Consider the following 18,553-nt stretch of genomic DNA (forward strand, 5'->3'; position numbering starts at 1 on the left):
GTATCAAATAAGTCTGGCCCAAGTGGGCAATCGATTTTGAGTGCTATGTAAATAGCAGTGCGCTCTATTAACTTGTCTCATGTCAACACTCTGAAAGTCCCACCCAAGTGGGCTGAAACTATTCAATCAAATCGTCATTTTGAATACATATCTATATGGGAGAAAAAATATTCTAACATGTTAAGCCCATTGTCGATTGTACAGTATTAAAGTGTCAAGTGCTAAACAACACATCAATCCGTTACATGTCACAAATCTGATTAATACAATTCAAAATTCTAAAATTGTTATAACGCATCCATGGATAGCAAATAAAATGCCAGTACAACTACAATCATTAGCAATCCAGTTAGTCATAAACCAACAATAGCCTAGTATATAAAAAAGTCAATAAAGTGACAGAGTGCTAAAGTGCATAATACCAACACTATGCTGGGTGTACAAAATTGCAATAGGGTGACTAAATACTATAAAGTGCATAATATAAAGAAGCAATACTATCGATAGCGGGACCTCTGTCTATAATAAATGCTATTGCCCACTAACTCACTGATTACTATGTTGGAGTCTATTTCTTGTGTCTCCTACATATAATTAGTCTCCCAGGAGATGCATCGCTAGCTCTTCCCGGTCATTGTGCCCATTAGGTTTTTTGGTATTAAATGTTGTGATTAATCTGGATTCAAGTTTCCTCAGTTTCCTCTCTCTATTCCCACTTCTCTTATGGGGGGCGGGGGGAACCCGAGCCAATCCAAAGAACCTAATTCCCATTGCATTACTGGAATGTTTTTCCATAAAATGTACAGCCGAAGTGTAAGTGACATCTTGATTGAGGATGGCCCTGTAATGTTGGAGAATACGCAATTTCAACTGGCAGATGGTCGACCCAGTGTACATTAGGTTACAGGGACATAGTATAGCATAAACAACAAATTTGGTCAAACAGTTATTTCTTTGTTTAATTTTCAAAGTATTATTCAGCTTGTAAACATATTTGACTGTGACTCTTTTGTCTGCATACTTGCACATTTGACAGTTTTTACATTTACTAAAACCTGTTGTTTGATTCAGATTGTCTAGCCAATTCTCAGGATGATTACTACTATCAATCATACTTGGAGCTATTAAGTCTTTCAAGGATTTAGCCTTACCAAATGTCATAAGCCATATCACCAATAGTTTTACCTATGTCTACATCTGCACATAGAATAGACCAATGTTTTTGTAGGATATGTCTGATTTAATTGGCCTGATTGCTGAATTTACTAATGAATCTAATAGATCCTGAATATTTATTCTTAAACAATTTTATTTTCAACAGGTCTGTTCTCTCGCTATTTGAAGTGCAGTTATAAGCCTTGATTATATCTTTTCAGAATGAAAGAGCTTGTCACCTAATTGTGCCAGCCGCTATGAGTGCGTTACCTTCGAGCGATCAAGTACAAGTTGCCATACATTTGATCCCGAGTCAAGATGCGCCACCATTAAATGCGTCCGTAAAAAACACAGAACTCTCAAAGGCGTTAATGGAGCCTGATCAAGATCTTACCCCATGTGATATTATTGTGATTCCAATGACCATCTCTGGGGATTCAAACACAAGAGGAGTAGAACAGTTGCCAAAAGTGCTGACATTGACAAAAATAACTGCTTCATTTGGAATCTTTACTGGCACAGCCAAAACCTTGCCAGCTCAACCAAAGGGTATTACAAAAAAGCAGTCTAAAGTCGCGCTGAAGTAAACGAAAAATGCAGCTAATGGACCAAAAGGTTGCTCTAACACTTCTAAGAAATGTATCTGAAATTTGACGACACCTCCAAAACCCGGTCTCTTGACGCGTAAATGCAATTCTGACTGTCACAAAAGGACTGAAAATGTGAATGAAGAAGTGGGTTCTTCCAATACAAATTAACGCCCACGAGTGGAAGATGCGGCTGAATGTGTCCTCCCGTCAACAGCTACAATGTATCTGGTTGATTTATCAACATATTCTATCGAGGAGAGTGAAGCCGGGGACTCTTCAATTGTTTCTGGAAGTACGGTCTCCCCTTCTTTTGTGAAGGCGCCAAACCCAACAGTTGAATTGGCTAAAACAACCAATTCTGTAATAGATAAACAAATTGGGACGATGATTCGTCAAAACAGAATCTCTCCAGTCAGCAAAAAAATCAGCAATCATTGAACAAAGTGTCCAAATTTATGTCTGATCAGATAAATGTGAAGATTTGTAATGTAAACCCAAAACTGACTTCTGCGCAGCTTAAAAAAAATACAACGCGAGCCGACAATTGGATTCAGTCAACGAACTCAACTAATCCTGCAGTTAAAAGATGGAAACTCCAATTGGAAAACATACTGTCCATCAAGAATGAAGTCAATTTAAACCGTGGAAACGTAATGAAATAGTTTCATTGCATGCCATCACTGCGTACAGTTTCATCTGAAGATATACTGATTGTTGAATATGTAACTGAAATTCGTTCAGATTTGGTGATCCTACACATTAAATCACATCTAATCATCAAAACCCTGTTGGCAGCGAAAGAGGAGCTCCTCTTCTTTGGCTTTGAATTACTATCAGAAGATGAGATAGGAAGCAAACCAGCAACAAATGAATTTCTTGAAGATGATATTCGTAATCCTAGAGATGTAATACGATCATCATCCAATTTCAAGATGAAATGCAGCACGTTCTTCAAAGCCATTGAGACTAATCCAATAATACAATTTAACACTCAGTAGCTGGCGAGTACCTCCGGAGAAGATAGCTGTTCGCTCTTCTCTTGGAACACTAGAGGTTTCTCCCATCTATTTAATGAATTACAATTTACATTTGTCGAAAATTTTGGGATATGTCTACAAGAAACGTGGCTGCGAGAAAGCCCGTACAGAGATGGTTACATAACTTTACTTAATCGTGCTGGCAAAAATCTTAAAGGGAGATGATATTCTGGTCTATTGACTATGATAAAAATCAATAACAAATGGAATATAATTGCAACTGAAAACCCAAATGTATTTGTACAAGCAACAGTTTTGCAATTATTTCACCAGAGCTCAAAGGAAAGTGACTACTTGTTATTAATAAATACTTATTGAAACCCGGCAATGATCTCAACCATGAAGTATTTGTCATCTGTCACCTTTATCATCGACAAATGGATGAACAAATACTGGGACTTGAAAATAATTATCTGTGGTGATCTGAACTTTCCTCTCCTTGAAAATACAGCCCTTGCCACGAGTTGCTCTGCTCCAAAAATTAATCGGACATCAGGTAGAGGACGAAAGTGGTTAGCTGAATTAAAAATAAGAGATTGCATCATGTTAAATGGAAACGTCACAGGAGACATTCCCGCTAGACCAACATGGCACCGTAACAACATCTCTTCGATGACAGACTATTGTTGGTCTTCCAAAAATCTTCTTTGTAAAATTGATGATCTATCGATTCAGAAAACGTCTAAAAGCGATCATGATGTCTTAAAATTAACATGGAGATTATATAGTGAGACCTTGTGTTCAATAAATCCTCAGGTCCTTCAAATCAATCAAGGAACAAATAGACTGAGGATAAATAATCAACAAATCAATGTACTAAAAGAGCTTATGTTTTCGACTGTCCGTCCCCCAAGTGCGGTGATCGATATGCACCACTAATTTCACAATTCAAGTTGAAATCATGTGGAAATAAAACTATGGTTTGTGTAAATAAACATGTATCAAACATATTGGTGAAAGAAGCAAAAAGAACACTCCATCAAGATATTCGACGTTTAAAAAAAGCCCGGAATGAGAATACAGCATTCGCCATATAGAAAAGGAGGCAAAAATACAGGAATTGGTTGAAGTCTTTTTCCACAATTCGAGACCAGGAACGAGGTGAAGAGATTCTTCGCTTAACTTTAAAAATCAAGTCTGAACAGATCTGGGTGATTCTTAACAATGGCTCATTAAGTCAAAGCTGTATGCTAATGAATAACATTGCTTTCAGTACATGGGACAAACATTTTACTGCTGTTTTTGGTAAACCACCAGATGCAGGTCCAACTGCAAAATTGCTGATTCATGTTCCTTGGAATGTTATAGAAACATCGGAAGATATTGCAGCTGCAATTCAAAAATTAAATAACTCCAGAGCTGCAGGTCCAGATGGACTGACTAATTCCATTCTAAAAGCAAATAAAGATTCTTGGTCGCAATTTATATCGCTGCTTTTTGAGAAAATCGCAAGTGAAATGAAAATACCTATTTCTTGGTCTTCGGCAATTGTGGTTCCTATCTATAAAAAGGGCAATCGGGACGAACCTTTAAACTATCGCCCGATTGCCCTACTAGATATTATAGGTAAGTTTTTTGCGACCTGCCTCCAAAAAAAAGCTAGCATTATGGGCAACCAATGCAGGGATTACGGACATTCGCCAAACTGGCTTCATGCAAGGAGTAGGCATTGAGTTAAATCTAACCCTGTTGCACATCTTAAAGCTTGAGGCTATACAGAAAAAAAACAACTCTACCTTACCTTTGTTGATCTTCGACAGGTGTTTGACAGTATAAATATACGCCTTTTATGGGAAAAGCTGCAGTCGTGGTTGTGTCCTCCAGAACTATTGCAACCAATAATAGCCCTACATCAAAACACCAGAATTCGTGTTCGTATTAATTACCAAGGAGATCTCACCAATGAAATAAAGACTGAAAAAGGAGTTAAACAGAGCTTTCCTCTTGCAGCCCTGCTCTTTAAGCTTTTCATTTCTGACTTGACAAAATATCTTGAGGAGGCAAAAGCTTTCCCACCAAAAATCAAAGATGAACAAATAAGCTGGGTCACTTATGCTGATGATTTGGTGCTGATTGATTCAACTCCAATTGGGATGTAAAGATAACTAAACACTCTCCAGATTTATCTTGAAAGGAACAAGCTGCAAGTCAATGTTAAAAAAATGAAAATTATGAAATTTGGTGTGCAGAGTAGCCAACGAGCTAAAGATTTTCCATGGAAAATATCAGGTGAATTAATTGAATCAGTCTCGTCTATTCGCTATTTGGGTATCCAATTTAACCCATCCATTCGGGAATGGAGTTGGTGTCAAGCCCTAGTAGAACGCATGCAAATGTTTTCACTACAAGGGTTTAGACTGCATGCTGAGTATGGAAAATGTTCCCTAAATCCTATCTTGACATTCTACTCGCGGAAGGTAGTTCCAACAATTACCTTCGGAAGCAAGGCTTGTTGGAATATAAATAAATCAATGTGGTCAGTTCTGGAGGGTGCATTTTGGAAGAATGTTCTTAAACTCCCAAAAAATGTGTCTAATGCAGCTATTAGATATGAATTATGTCTTGATTCCTTATATGGAACAGTACTTTGGAAAACGATAGCTCTCTGGAGGAAAATGCACCTGGATGTACCAGCTCCACCCTATCGGATCCTGGCGCCAAAAACAAATCTCCCATATGTTGGTCTACTAAAGCACTGGGTAGAGTTGCTATATGTCATCTTAAATCAAGCCGATATTGACAAAGAAACTGTATTACATCGCCCACAAATTGCCAAGCAGAAACTGAAAAGATGGCTCTGGATACAAAATGAAGTTGAACATAATCTTCTCACTTCATCGCTCTATCTTGGGCCTGCATTAAAAGGAGTCGAACAGCCACCGAAGTATAGAGTTCAATTTCCATCACGGTATCATCGGGACCAATTTCTAAGGTTGCGATTGAACTTATACAGAACAAAAGAGATGTTATTATTAAAAAAAAGAGAAGGAGACAAAGGATAACCTTTGCCGATACTGTACAACAGAAATTGAGTCATTAAAACACCTTGTTATTGCATGCCCTAAAGTAAAAATTCCAAGGACTCATTTTCTAAGCAAATTCGCCCCAATTAATGGAAATATGAAGAATTGGTGGTGGTTGACATTGACCGGAATTAACCAAAAGTTAACTTGTGCAATAAATGACTATCTTGATTACATTCTAAAGCCTGAGTTGTGATTAACGTAATCCGCTTAAGGTAGACAATAATGCAATGAAATGAAATGAAATGACTGTGATTTATTTTTATTTTATTTTTTTTTCCTTGTTCTTTCTCTTGTATTGTGATGTCGAACGCTGAAATGTGATAAAAAAAAAGTGATAAAAGTTTGTAATAAACTAATATTACAATTAAAAAAAAATATGTAACCTTATAACCTCTTTCCACAAATCGTGCACTCATATTACTTGCTTCATTCTGAAAATCTAGATCTGTGGAACAATTACGTTTTGGCACAAATCATCTCTCCATAAGGAATGCTCACTTTCAGTTTGTCTGGATGATGGCTTTTGCCATGGAGAGTCAAATTGGATGAAACTGGTTTTCTATGTAGTGTGCTTTCATTTTTGTGCTTTGGAACGTCATATTCCCAATTTGTGAAGTACGACATTAGCGCATGACGTAAAAACACACAATGGACAGCGCTTTCTGCATTTCTGAAGCACATGAAAAATAACGGAGCCACATCTGTCTCTGCTTAATGCGCTAAACAATTATGCAGGAGATCGGAAACAGACGCATGACCTGGACCAGTGCCTCCTTCATCGCAAATAGCACTGAAAATCGTGTAACATGTTGTGTCATTTTCCCTCCACAATGAAAACAGTAATGTGAACATCAGCGTGCGTCACCAAAGTCTCACAAAGTAGAACCAAAATGAGTCACTTCATTGTAGGTACTCCATAGCAGTACAAACCCACATGATACAATGCAAAATGTGCAACTACTGCAGTGTTTTCTGTTCACTTTCAATCAATGTATTCAGAACTTCCCCAAAAGCGTACGCTGTGGCTCCTGAAACACACAGCCATAACCGCACGTTCTGCATTTCTGTCCACAAATACACTGTGTACCACAGTCTGTGCGTACAAACCACACCCAGAAACCTTATTGTGCAATCCCGTAGCCCCCACAGGCCAGTTTCTATGGTGCCATCTGCAAAAGGGGCATATGTGACACGTGCAACCCTGCAACTCTTTCGATGTCTGCAGACTTTTCATGCTGTGCGCGCCTTGAGCGAAGGAATAACTTGCAACCATTGTAGGGGACTTCGTTAATAGAGGTGGCTCTGAAAAGAGCCTTTTTTTTTGTTGTAAAGGTGCTTCCATAGAAACAACTTGTCTTTCGATTTTGTATTTTTGTGTTTTATAATTCAGCTCACATTCTTACAATAGGCTCTTGTGTGCAGCCTGTAGATTGAAAAACAAAATATCATTGCCACTGGTTGACAAAGACATCCCATTTGCCTTGAAAAGGTGTATATATATCGAGAACCAATGTTGTCATTCTCACAGGAGAACATCCCAGCAGCACTCAAGAAGTCACACATGCTTCTGTTGATAAAACCCCTTCCGACCTCTGGCTGGCGACAACATTCATTGGAATAGTCCCATACTATTCCTGGTGGTATACATGAGAAAAGCAACTTGGCAGTGGGAAAAATGCGTTTCACTGCTTTCATCAACTTCTTCAGTTGACGGTATACACGTGAACAAGGCATGTAACCCAAAAACAAGGCTCCGTAGTGCACAACCACAACCTGTACAGTTGCGGAAGTGGCCACGCGTCAACGTTCGGCAAGCACACAGCCGAAAAAGCACACATCGACACTGCACTACAAAGCCTCCACTGCCTCCAAATTGAAATTGCCACAGAAGCCTTTTTGGAGGGCATACCGAACAAATCTTCCATAAAGGCATCACCCACTATGAAAACTGTGCGTCTTTCCATGTCTGCCAGCCGCACTACAAAAAGTTATGAAAAAAACGATTGCCACCCTTTCCTGTGACGCACACCCTGAGCACCTGATTGGACAATCCCCACAGTCCCATTTCTATTGGCTAGCATGGTGAGAAGTGCAGAATGTGGCACGTGCGCTTTTCCAAGTACCGAGAGGACCGTGCCCCAGTAAAGCAGGAGCAGTCCTTCTTCCCTTTCCACTAATGTTTGTCCATCACTAACTCATTGGGTACTGTTAAATAGTTACACACGCATCCACCAATGGCTTCCAAGACGTTATCATCTAACACTGTCACTTCTGTACAACGCTTCATAAGTACCGTTACACATTCAACCTTCAAGTGGCATGTAATTGGAAAGCACATCCAGTAGAAAGTTGAGTGAACGCATGCAAGATTTGTGCATTAACATTCATCCACATGAGCACCCATCACCACAAAGTCAAGGTATGAATATTATTTCTGCGGAATGGTTAAAACTCCGTTATAAGTGGCTGTACGCACGGTATGCGCCACTGAGCATCCATTACGTTAGTAAAAATGTTAATGTTTTCTTCTCCTAATCGCTGCCATGAAGTGACACTTCAATTGTATATGCTTGCAACGTTGTAATATCGAAACAGGAACTTTCCTTTCGACAATAGTACAATTTTCTTTCCCCACTAACCCAAGTCCTACAGAAATTGTAAACATGTGGCTCCAAAACCAGCACTGAATGTATATTCGGAACGTAAAGCAAGGTCCGAAAAGCTCACTGTCTCCACAGCTGTGGTTCTCTCTAGGCTGCACTATTGCAACAGCCTTGGTCTAAATTTGCCTGCTTCTACTCTGCGCCCTCTGCAACTCATCCAGAAGACGACTGTGCACCTCATCCTTGGCCTCAAGCCCAGGGATGGTATCTCTCAGGGACTGAAATATCTGCACTGGCTCTCAGTACCTGCAAGGAATAAGGTGAAAACCCTCTTCATTATGCACAAGGCCTTCTGGGCCCGAGGGCTATAATACCTGCAACTGTCACTTCCTAAATATGTCCGTGCTCGAGCTCTTCCCTCATCCGCCTCCAACTCCCTCAGGGTCACTTGCTTCTGCAAGCAACCACTTGATGTTAGATCTCTTTCTTTGGCTGGGGCCTTCCTCTGCAATAGCTTCCCTGCCTCCCTGAAACTTGAGGAGAACCATCGCTGGTTCCGTAAGCAACTCAAAATCTTTCTCTTTGCCTCTGCTTTTGCTCCTCTCCCCTGCTGACTTACTGCCTGAAACTGATTCTGTACTGGTTACCTGGCCACCCTCTGATCTTGGCCCAAGGCCACCTCCCCCGCCAGTTGCACCCCTGGACTACCTTTCTGGCAAACCCCTCACTTGGGGACTGTTTGCTGTATCCCTAACAGTTCCACCACCTCCTGGTGTCTGCACTTATCCTTAAACTTGCCACCATCTGGCCGTATTTTTACTTCTTGTCAATTTTTCTTCTTCCCATGTACTGCACTTTCTCCTCTCTCTCCCCATGCACTTGGGCGATCTGAGTGCCACCTGGCTTAGTAGGTTTGTTTCTCTGTCTCCCCTCTGTTCCCCCTTCCTTTCCCTCGTTGCGCCTTCCAAAACTAGTGTATAGGCGCATTATAAATGCCATATCAAACAATTTCACATCATATCATATCATACACACATTGCATTCATGACAACAGGATGCCTGCCACATACCGTGTACACTTCATAGGTTTTTTTTCCCGCAGTACCCCACTTACGACAAACTTTTCAAAAATGATCGCACAAAAGCACCACTGAATGCATGTTACCAACTTCAAACAAGGATATACAATGCATGCGTACAAACAAGATGCCTGCCCCTTACCTTGCACACTTCCACCATAGGCTTCTGCACTTCTTTGTACAAAGAGACCTTCTGCCACAGTTTTTGCCTGCACACCACAACCACAAACCATATTGAGCAATGCCTTAGCCTTCACAGTCTCATTTCCCTGGCTCTCATCCTGAAAATGGCTGGATGTGGCACTTGTAATCCTGAAACTATAGCATAATCTGCAGAGATTTTGTGCTAAGAAGTGTCAAGGAGTTCCCCCCTTCTCACCTGAGTTCGATCTTTGCTGGATTTCTTGATCGATGCCTTCTTGCGGACGGATCGAGTCTTGAATAAGGCACGAGTCTCTTCCGACTCCAGCGTGCGTTCAAAGTTCCGGGATGCAAAGATCCAGGAATCTGGGAAATTTACAGAGTGCGCTACTAGCGCACGAGTCCAGGAATCAAGAAAGGAAGGAAAGGGACTAGGAATGGGGCTGGCTGGAAAGAAGCAAGGAAAACAATACCGCGAGCTATGGAGCACACGTCTGGTCGCTACTTCGCAATAGCATTGAGACGCGCGGAGCCGCGGGAGGCGTGGTCTATTAATAGAACACGCTACGTCCAAGGTGTAGAGCGAGGAAGGTGTTTCACAGTGGACGGCCATGTTGGGAGTACAAGGGAGTGTAAGCCCCGTTGAGACAAGGACCAGGAAGTCCAAAAGGGGCGTGTTCTGTAGTTCATGACAGCATGCCTCCTCCGAAAGACCCGTTCCTCCGGGTTTGCCCGGGTGTATAAGGTGAAATCTTCTGAGCAGTCGAGGGGCCTTGAGATTAGAAAGTGGTTCCCAGGTTCTTTCACTAGGAGGATATCCTTTCCATTCAACCAGTTATTGAAGCTGACCCCGTTTATACCTGGAGTCACATATTCGGGATACTTCATATTCCAATTGGTTGTCGACCAGCAGAGGAGGAGGTCGGCAGGATTTCTGGGAGGATTGGGTGGAGGGTTTTAATAAGGATGTGTGAAATACTGGGTGAATTTTCTTCCAGGAGTCTGGTAGTCTGATCTGGTATGAAACTGGATTGATAATTTCCTTGATGGGAAATGGACCATAGTACCGAGGGGCCAACTAGTTTGGCCGTAGAGGTCGGGTTGTAATTTCGAGGACAACCAGACTTGATCACCAATTGCATAAGGAGGACCTGGTCTTCTTTTGGAATCCGCATACCTCTTAGTCTGTGTTCTGGCCGTCTCTAAGTTTTCTTTGGCCTCCTGGTATACGTTGATGAGGGTTTTTATCCAGGAGTCGACAGTAGGTACTGGTGTAGGATGAGGGAGAACAGAGGGTAGAACCGATGGATGGAAACCTTGGCTACAATAAAAGGGACTGGTCTTAAGTGCTGAATGATCGGAATTGTTGTAGGCGAACTCAGCCACGGGTATCAGGAGCGACCAGTCATCCTGAAACTTGGTGGCGAAACATCGAAGATACTGCTCCAGGGTCTGATTAGCACGTTCTGTGGCCCTGTTGGTTTGGGGATGATAACCAGATGAGAGGGCGGGTTGGATTCCCAAAATGCGACAGAGATGTTTCCAGAATTGAGAGACGTATTGAGGTCCTCGATCAGATATGATCTTGGAAGGAAGTCCATGTAAACGGAATATGTGTTCCAGGAAGATTCCAGCAAGCTCGGATGAGGATGGTAGCTTACACGGGGGTGTAAAATGAGCCATATGAGTGAACAAGTCTATGGTAACCATGATGGTCATGTATCCTCGGGACGGTAGCAATTCCACAATTAAGTCTGTAGCAATGAATTCCCATGGCCTTGTTGGCAGTGTAGGTTACAGTAGAAGACCCGCCGGTCTCTTGTTATCATGTTTATTTTCACTGCAGATAGTACAAGCTTTGATGTACTGCTCTACGTTGGTCTTCATTCCAGGCCACCAAAACTGTCTTTGTATGAGACGGAGGGTGTTGGTTATGCCACGATGTCCGTAGTGAAGAGTATCATGACAGTGGTTTATTATTCTTTGTTGTAATTTCTGTGTAGGAATGACCAGTGCATTGTCCTTGAATAAATATCCTTCTTTAACTCTTAGGTTTCATGGATTCTTCCTTGAAATATCCTTCCAGAGGTCAGAGGATTGGGTTTGCACTCGAATTTCTTCCAGGAGGTTGACTGCTTGAGCTACAAAGATCGTGTGGGGAAACATCTTAGGATAGGCCCTGTCTTCAGTGGTTACATAGTCAGGACGTCGAGATAAGGCGTCAGCAATCAGGTTTTGTGATCCGAGAACATGAGTAATTTGGTATTGGTACTGGGCAAAGAAGTAGGCTCAACGCGCCTGACAACTGTTCCTGCACTCCAACGACTGTAGAATTTGAAGATTCCGATGGTCCGTGCGGACCTGAACTGGATATCTAGCACCCAGAAATAGATGTCATTCAGTGAAGGCTTGGCGGATGGCTAACAGTTCCTTTTCCAGGACGGAGCAATGTGTCTCAGTGGGAGTCAGGGTTCGTGAGAGGTAAGCAATGGGGTGTTCTAGTTTATCCTCAAGTTCCTGCTTCAAGACCGCTCCTATGGCGTAGTTAGAGGCATCCGTTTCCACTAGGAATGGCTGATTTATGTTGGGTTGGGCCAAGATGGGGGCTTGCGTGAACTTTCTCTTTAGACGTTGGAATGCCTTATCTTGCGGTGTAGACCAGATAAAGGGGGTGTCTTTCTTCAAGAGGGCAACGATCGGCTGAACGATCTCGGAAAAGGTAGAAATGAACTTCCAGTAGAAGTTGGCAAGCCCCAGGAAGGATTGTACTTGTTTCACGGACGTGGGAGCGGGCCATGCCAGTATGGCCTTTAGCTTTTTTAAAGGGTCCATACCAATTCCTTCTGGGCTAAGGATGAATCCTAGGTAGTGAACAGAAGTAACGTGAAACAAGCATTTTTCGGGTTTGGCTAAAGGTTTGTGTTCACGGAGTCGTTGTAACACTGCCTTTACATGTTCTTCATGCTTTAGAGGATCCTTGGAAAAGCTCAATATGTCATCCAGTTAGACAATGACGAAGAGGAATAACATGTCAGAAAACACCCTATCCATAAAACGTTGAAAAACTGAGGGGGCATTTGCTAGTCCAAATGGCATGACTAGATATTCATAGTGACCAAAGGGTGTTCTAAAGGCTGTTTTCCATTCGTCTCCTTCCCGGACACGGATCAAATGATAGGCACCCCGGAGATCCAACTTCGTGAATATTACGGCGCCTCTCACAGCTTCCAGGATATACGAGATCAGGGGCAGTGGGTACTGATCTTTGAGGGTTCATTGATTTAAGCCACGATAGTCGAGGCAAGGTCTGAGTACTTTGGTGTCCTTCTTGGGAACAAAGAACAACAAAGCACCCGCTGGAGATTTTGTGGGTCTTATGGTGCTGTTTTGAAGGTTGGTATCCAGGTATTCTCGGAGGGCCTTTTTCTCTGGTTCGGAAAGGATGAACATTCTGTCGAAGGGAATCACTGCTGAGGGATCTGTATCTATGGCACAGTCTTCAGGTCTGTAAGGGGGTAAGGCCTGGACTATGGCAGTTGAAAATACATCAGCATATCCATGATAGGCCTCTGGGACTTGTATGATATTGGAAACCATGAGTGGTGTTTGCTGGTCTCTTAGTGGTTCTTTAGGGGGTGTCGAGGAGGGATCCAGGAATAGACAGTGGGACATACAAAACTCTGAGCCTAGGAATAGTGATCCTGCTGTCCAATTGATATACGGATTGTGCTTCTGTAAGCAGGGCATACTCAATATCATGGGGTGATGATCTGACTTAATGATGTCGAATGTAATCTGCTCTTGGTGATGGTTTATGGAAAGCTGGATCTCTTTTGTCTGCAGGCTTATGGGTCCTGAAGTGAGGGTCTTCCGTTGATTGCTTCCACCGGCTGCATGGTGCTTCGTGTCTCGTACGGAATATGAGGACTAACAACCCAGTCTTGATCAATGAAAATTCCCATAGCTCCGCAGTCTACCAAGGCCAAAATGGGATAGGTCTTACTCTTGGAGGGTGACAGGAAGGCCTATAGTGTCACCAAATTGTTTTGTCCAGGAGAGTTCAAGGATGGAATTGATGTGGAGCAAACAACTCTCTCCCGAAGCTCTGCTCCAGCTAGGATCAGGAGCTGGCGTTTCCCGAACGCCGAGGAGGGGCTAGAGGACACTCCCTAACCAAGTGTTTGTCTGAAGCACAATACATGCACAACCCCGTATGAATCCTTCTCATCCTTTCTTGCGGGGATATAGGTCTGAATGGGTTCTGGTTCAGAGATTGAGCCTGGGTTTGTGTCCATCTTGGTGGTACTCTCAAAGGACGGCTTCGGAGGATTACCTCTGGATTTCTTCTTCTCTGCCTTCCTTTCCCGGATACGGAAATCTATTTGCATGGCAAGGTCCATTAGTGCCTGGAATGAGTTTGGGCGAGCCACTCTGGCCAACTCATCCTTCATCTCCTCATTCATTCCTCGCCTGAAAAGGGTAAAACTCGCCTCAGGGAACCAATCAGCTTCCTTGACTAATTGCTTGAATCGGGTAACATAGGTGAGCATATCCTGGGATCCTTGCAGAAAGTCTAACAGGCGTTCCTGGGCACTATAGACCTGCTCTGGACGGTCAAACATGGTTTTAAGGGCTTGTATGAAGCCATCATAGTCATCTAGGAGAGCATCGCCGGAATTAACGAGGGGCGTAGCCCAGGTTAAGGCATTTCCTGAAAGGTGGGAAATTCTGAACCCCACCTTAGCCCTGGGAGTTGAAAAGTAGTAGGGCTTAAAAGTAAAGTGGACCAAACATGAATCCAGGAATCCGCGAAGGGTTTTTGCCGACCCATCGTATTTGTCCACTATGCCGCGCAGCAACACACTTTCTTTTGTGGCAGAATCACGGGATCAAACTAATTGTTTGAGAGCGGCGTTTTCCGCCTTTAGATTCTGCACCTCGGTTGATAGCTCTTGCATGCCACGCATCAGGTCCTGGACAGCCGCTTCCATGTCCATATCGAGTTCGGTCGGGTGGCGTCTCAAACTGTCAAGGAGTTCCCCCCTTCTCACCTGAGTTTGATCTTTGCTGGATTTCTTGATCAATGCCTTCTTGTGGACGGATCGAGTCTTGAATAAGGCTGCACGAGTCTCTTCCGACTCCAGCGTGCGTTCAAAGTTCCGGGATGCAAAGATCCAGGAATCCGGGAAATTTACAGAGTGCGCTACTAGCACACGAGTCCAGGAATCAAGAAAGGAAGGAAAGGGACTAGGAATGGGGTTGGCTGGAAAGAAGCAAGGAAAACAATACCGCAAGCTACGGAGCACACGTCTGGTCGCTACTTCGCAATAGCATTGAAACGCGCGGAGCCGCGGGAGGCGTGGCCTATTAATAGAACACGCTACGTCCAAGGTGTAGAGCGAGGAAGGTGTTTCACAGTGGACGGCCATGTTGGGAGTACAAGGGAGTGTAAGCCCCTTTGAGACAAGGACCAGGAAGTCCAAAAGGGGCGTGTTCTGTAGTTCATGACAGGAAGAGGGTAGGGGGGAGTGTGAAACAGGGTAGGGGTTTGGGTCTTTAGTACTGTGTCTGAAAAGATATATATATTTTTTTTCTTTTGTCCTGTTTTTGGTATGTATGTGCTAGCATACACTTATTCTTTTCTCTTTCGATGAGTTTCTGTTTGCTTCTCCTCCTGACATTTCTACCGACTGATGGTGAACGCTTCTCTTACATTTCTACAGGATTCTCTGCAACGCTTCATGCACAGTGGCAAACAAAACAACATTGCCAATGGAGGTGCAAAAAATGCCATTATCTTGGAACCACTGCAAATCTTGCTCATTAATGCTGTCATAGTCGGTGCAGAACATCCAAGCACTGCCTATAAAGTCAGACATGCTTCTATTTATGAAACACCTCCCGACCTCTGGCTGTGGACAAAATACACCACCATGGTCCCATGTTCCTCTTGGTGAAATGGATGAGAAAATCACCTTGGCAGTGGGAAAAATCTGCATCACTGCTGTCATCAACTTCTTGAGGTGATGGAGCATGACATGTACCCCAAATGTAGTGCCCCATAATGCATGACGACTACATCAACAGTACCGACAGAGGCCACTCATATACAAAGGAGAACCATGGCACTGAAACCCCACTCATAGACTGTGCCTCAAAAAGCCTCTACTCCTTCCAACTGAAAGTTAGCAGCAAAGCCTCTTTCCACGGCATACCTGTGCAGATCTTGCACAAAGATATCACCCACGATCAGCACTCTGCATCCCTCCATCTCTACCAACCTCACTGCATCGAGTTTTGGGGAATAATATCACCGCCCCTTCCTGTCAACCACACCCTCGTCACCTGATTGGGTAATTCCCACATTTCCATGCCAACCATCCTTAAAAGGGCAGGATGTGGCACGTGCGCGTTCCCAGCTACAGTGAAGGCCGCGCCCCAGTAAAGCAGAGTCAGTCCCTTTTCCCTTTCCACTCCAGCCATGCATGCAAAGCGCTAGGCCCTCATCACAGAGAACACACCGTAGTACACGCTATGTTTAAAAGCTCATGTCATGTGCACTGCACTCCCCATCTGCAATTGAGCCTGCCAGCTTTCATCCTGGCCACATATTTGCATGCATGGCTGCATAACAGTGCGTTGGGTGTGCTGAACGGTATGTAGGAGGCTGTGTATATTGGCTATATTTTACATGTGTGCTGCTGAGCACGAGCACGTCTTTTCGTTGCTGCAATATCTTAAATCACTTCCTAAAGCAAGGGTCTTATAAGGGCCTAACTATAGCAAACGCAAATGGTGACATGTGGCTCCCTATTGTGGAACAGGGGCAATGATGTACACCATATGCCAGTGTACGCATAGCAGCACACTGCTGATGTTCTACCAAGTCTACAATGGCCTCCACAACCATTGTGTAAAAGTCACCAACTTCAAATGCATGTAGAGTGACAACTGCATGGCTGCATTATGTTGTGGTGGCTGTGATGAAGGCCTAGGCTGTTGGGGGCATGGCCTACGGCCTTCGGCCATGCACCCAACAGTCTAGGCCTTGCCCACACCCACTACAACATAACAGAGCCATGCAGGCGAACATGTAGGCATGTGCCAGAATTCAGAAAGACAACATAGACAGCAGCACTTCTACCCAACCCCCGCACCATAAAGCAGGGATGCAAGCACACATGTTCCACTTACCGTAATGCACAAACATACTACAGTGTTTGGCACCGCAACCCACTTCCATTCACAAAGCATTGTAATAATGCCAACCAAACAACACAATCGTCACAACATGGTCCTGCTCCCAAAACTCTAGTACGTAAATAGAAGCAATACTGCATAGTGCACTGCAACACTTACTAATCTGCGCAATGCAGATTGCCCAAGCACAAATAAGAACCAATTCTACTGTAACCTCTTCTATATGTATACTATTCCAATAGTGCACCCAGTGGACACACTGCACGACTGCTCACTGCAGCATCTCCACCCATACACCGACTACTGTAGGACGTACAAATAATCACCACACCCATGCAACCAACAATGTGCGCAATGCAGCCAAACCACACACACAAAGCAACAATGTGGCACCTACTTGCAACCAGTGGACATACCTTTTCAAACAGTGGACCTATTATCTGTGCAAGGGCTCCAGCTATGCATCAAAGGGGCTATGGACTTACCACACACACCACGCCATAGTACACACTATGGTTAAATGTTCGTGTCATGTGGAATGCACTGCCCTTCTGCAATTCAGCCTGCCACCACTCATCACAGAAAGAGATCGCCGCTGGGGCTGTCATGCCATAACGAAAGCTGCCTGCAATCACCACACAAGGTTGTTGCCTGATGAGGTAACTGCGAAATTGGCATATTATGCACAGATACCGCTGGCACACCACCGTCTTCTTCTAATGAGATATATCACATGAAGCACTTCTCGCTTCCCACCCTTTCCATCCCTTCTTCCCACCACCAGATGCCGTAAACTATGTTTTCCACGCCCTTTCACTGCTGCATTGTCCTCGGATACAACGTGCCGGCGTTATCGGAAATGATTGACGCACATCACGTCACCGCACACTGCAGCGCAATGAAAATTATGACCGCGCAGCGAACAGGGAAATGGGACGCTGGAGCGGAGCCAGATATGACTAATTTTAGTGGCCACACTGTTACATACAAGAGGCCCAGCCATGCACACAATGCCTTAGGGGCTTGGCACACACACCACAACACTATCCTCCGATACAACACGGCAGCGTTTCCCAAAAACTTTGACGCACAGCACGCTTCTCTACAGCCAACCACCGGCCATGTCTAATGTTCGCCGACATCACTGCATACTGCAAGCCAATGACACTTCTTTCGGTGGAGCGAACAGGGAAATGGGACCCAGCTATCACTAATTTTTAAAGACGTACGTTTCAGTTCTTTGCAACAAAAGTACTGGTCAGATTTCCACCAACACACAAAAGCACGCTTTCTGACCCAAGCCTCCGCTCCTGCCAAAAATTTGGTGAAAATCCGCCCAGCCATTACAAAACCTCACCAAACTTGCGAATCGATTCAGAGTGGCCCATATACTTTTTTTGCAAAGTTTGGTGAGGATTCCTCCAGGGGGAGCGAAGTTATAAGTTATAAGCCGCAGAAAAAGTGGTCTTCTTATGAGTTTAGCAACTTAACCATAACTACACGCACCCACCATAAAACCTTTAGAGATTGCCAACATTGTGGGAGCCCCTTGACGAAGAATGGACATAGCCAAATAACCTGTGCTCCTGGATGGTTCCCACGCAGAAGCATCTCAAGCTATATTTTAGCGCACTGTACCTTCCACAGAGGAGAAATATTTATTTACATGTCAGTCTCTGGCACACAGGGACAGTCCAGGACCGAAATGCTAGCTAAATTCCC

The 18,553-nt window shown here is 43.8% G+C and overlaps 1 protein-coding gene across 4 annotated transcripts in view; it reads left to right on the forward strand.

The window, feature by feature from the left end:
- Positions 1–18,553, forward strand: part of MRAP (melanocortin 2 receptor accessory protein) — a 264,031-nt gene that overhangs the window by 208,125 nt on the left and 37,353 nt on the right. The window contains exon 5 of one of the 4 annotated variants that reach the window (XR_011283469.1): positions 1,377–6,132. The exons of 2 other annotated variants lie outside the window; for them this stretch is intronic. The gene's annotated coding sequence lies outside the window, so the exon portion shown is untranslated. Of the gene's footprint in view, positions 1–1,376; positions 6,133–18,553 lie in introns of those variants that run through there. One more of the 4 variants, XM_069636340.1, reaches the window with a different exon arrangement.

This window comes from Ambystoma mexicanum, chromosome 7p (assembly GCF_040938575.1).
Source record: "Ambystoma mexicanum isolate Mex_15411 chromosome 7p, UKY_AmexF1_1, whole genome shotgun sequence".
Classification (NCBI taxonomy): Eukaryota; Metazoa; Chordata; class Amphibia; order Caudata; family Ambystomatidae; genus Ambystoma; species Ambystoma mexicanum.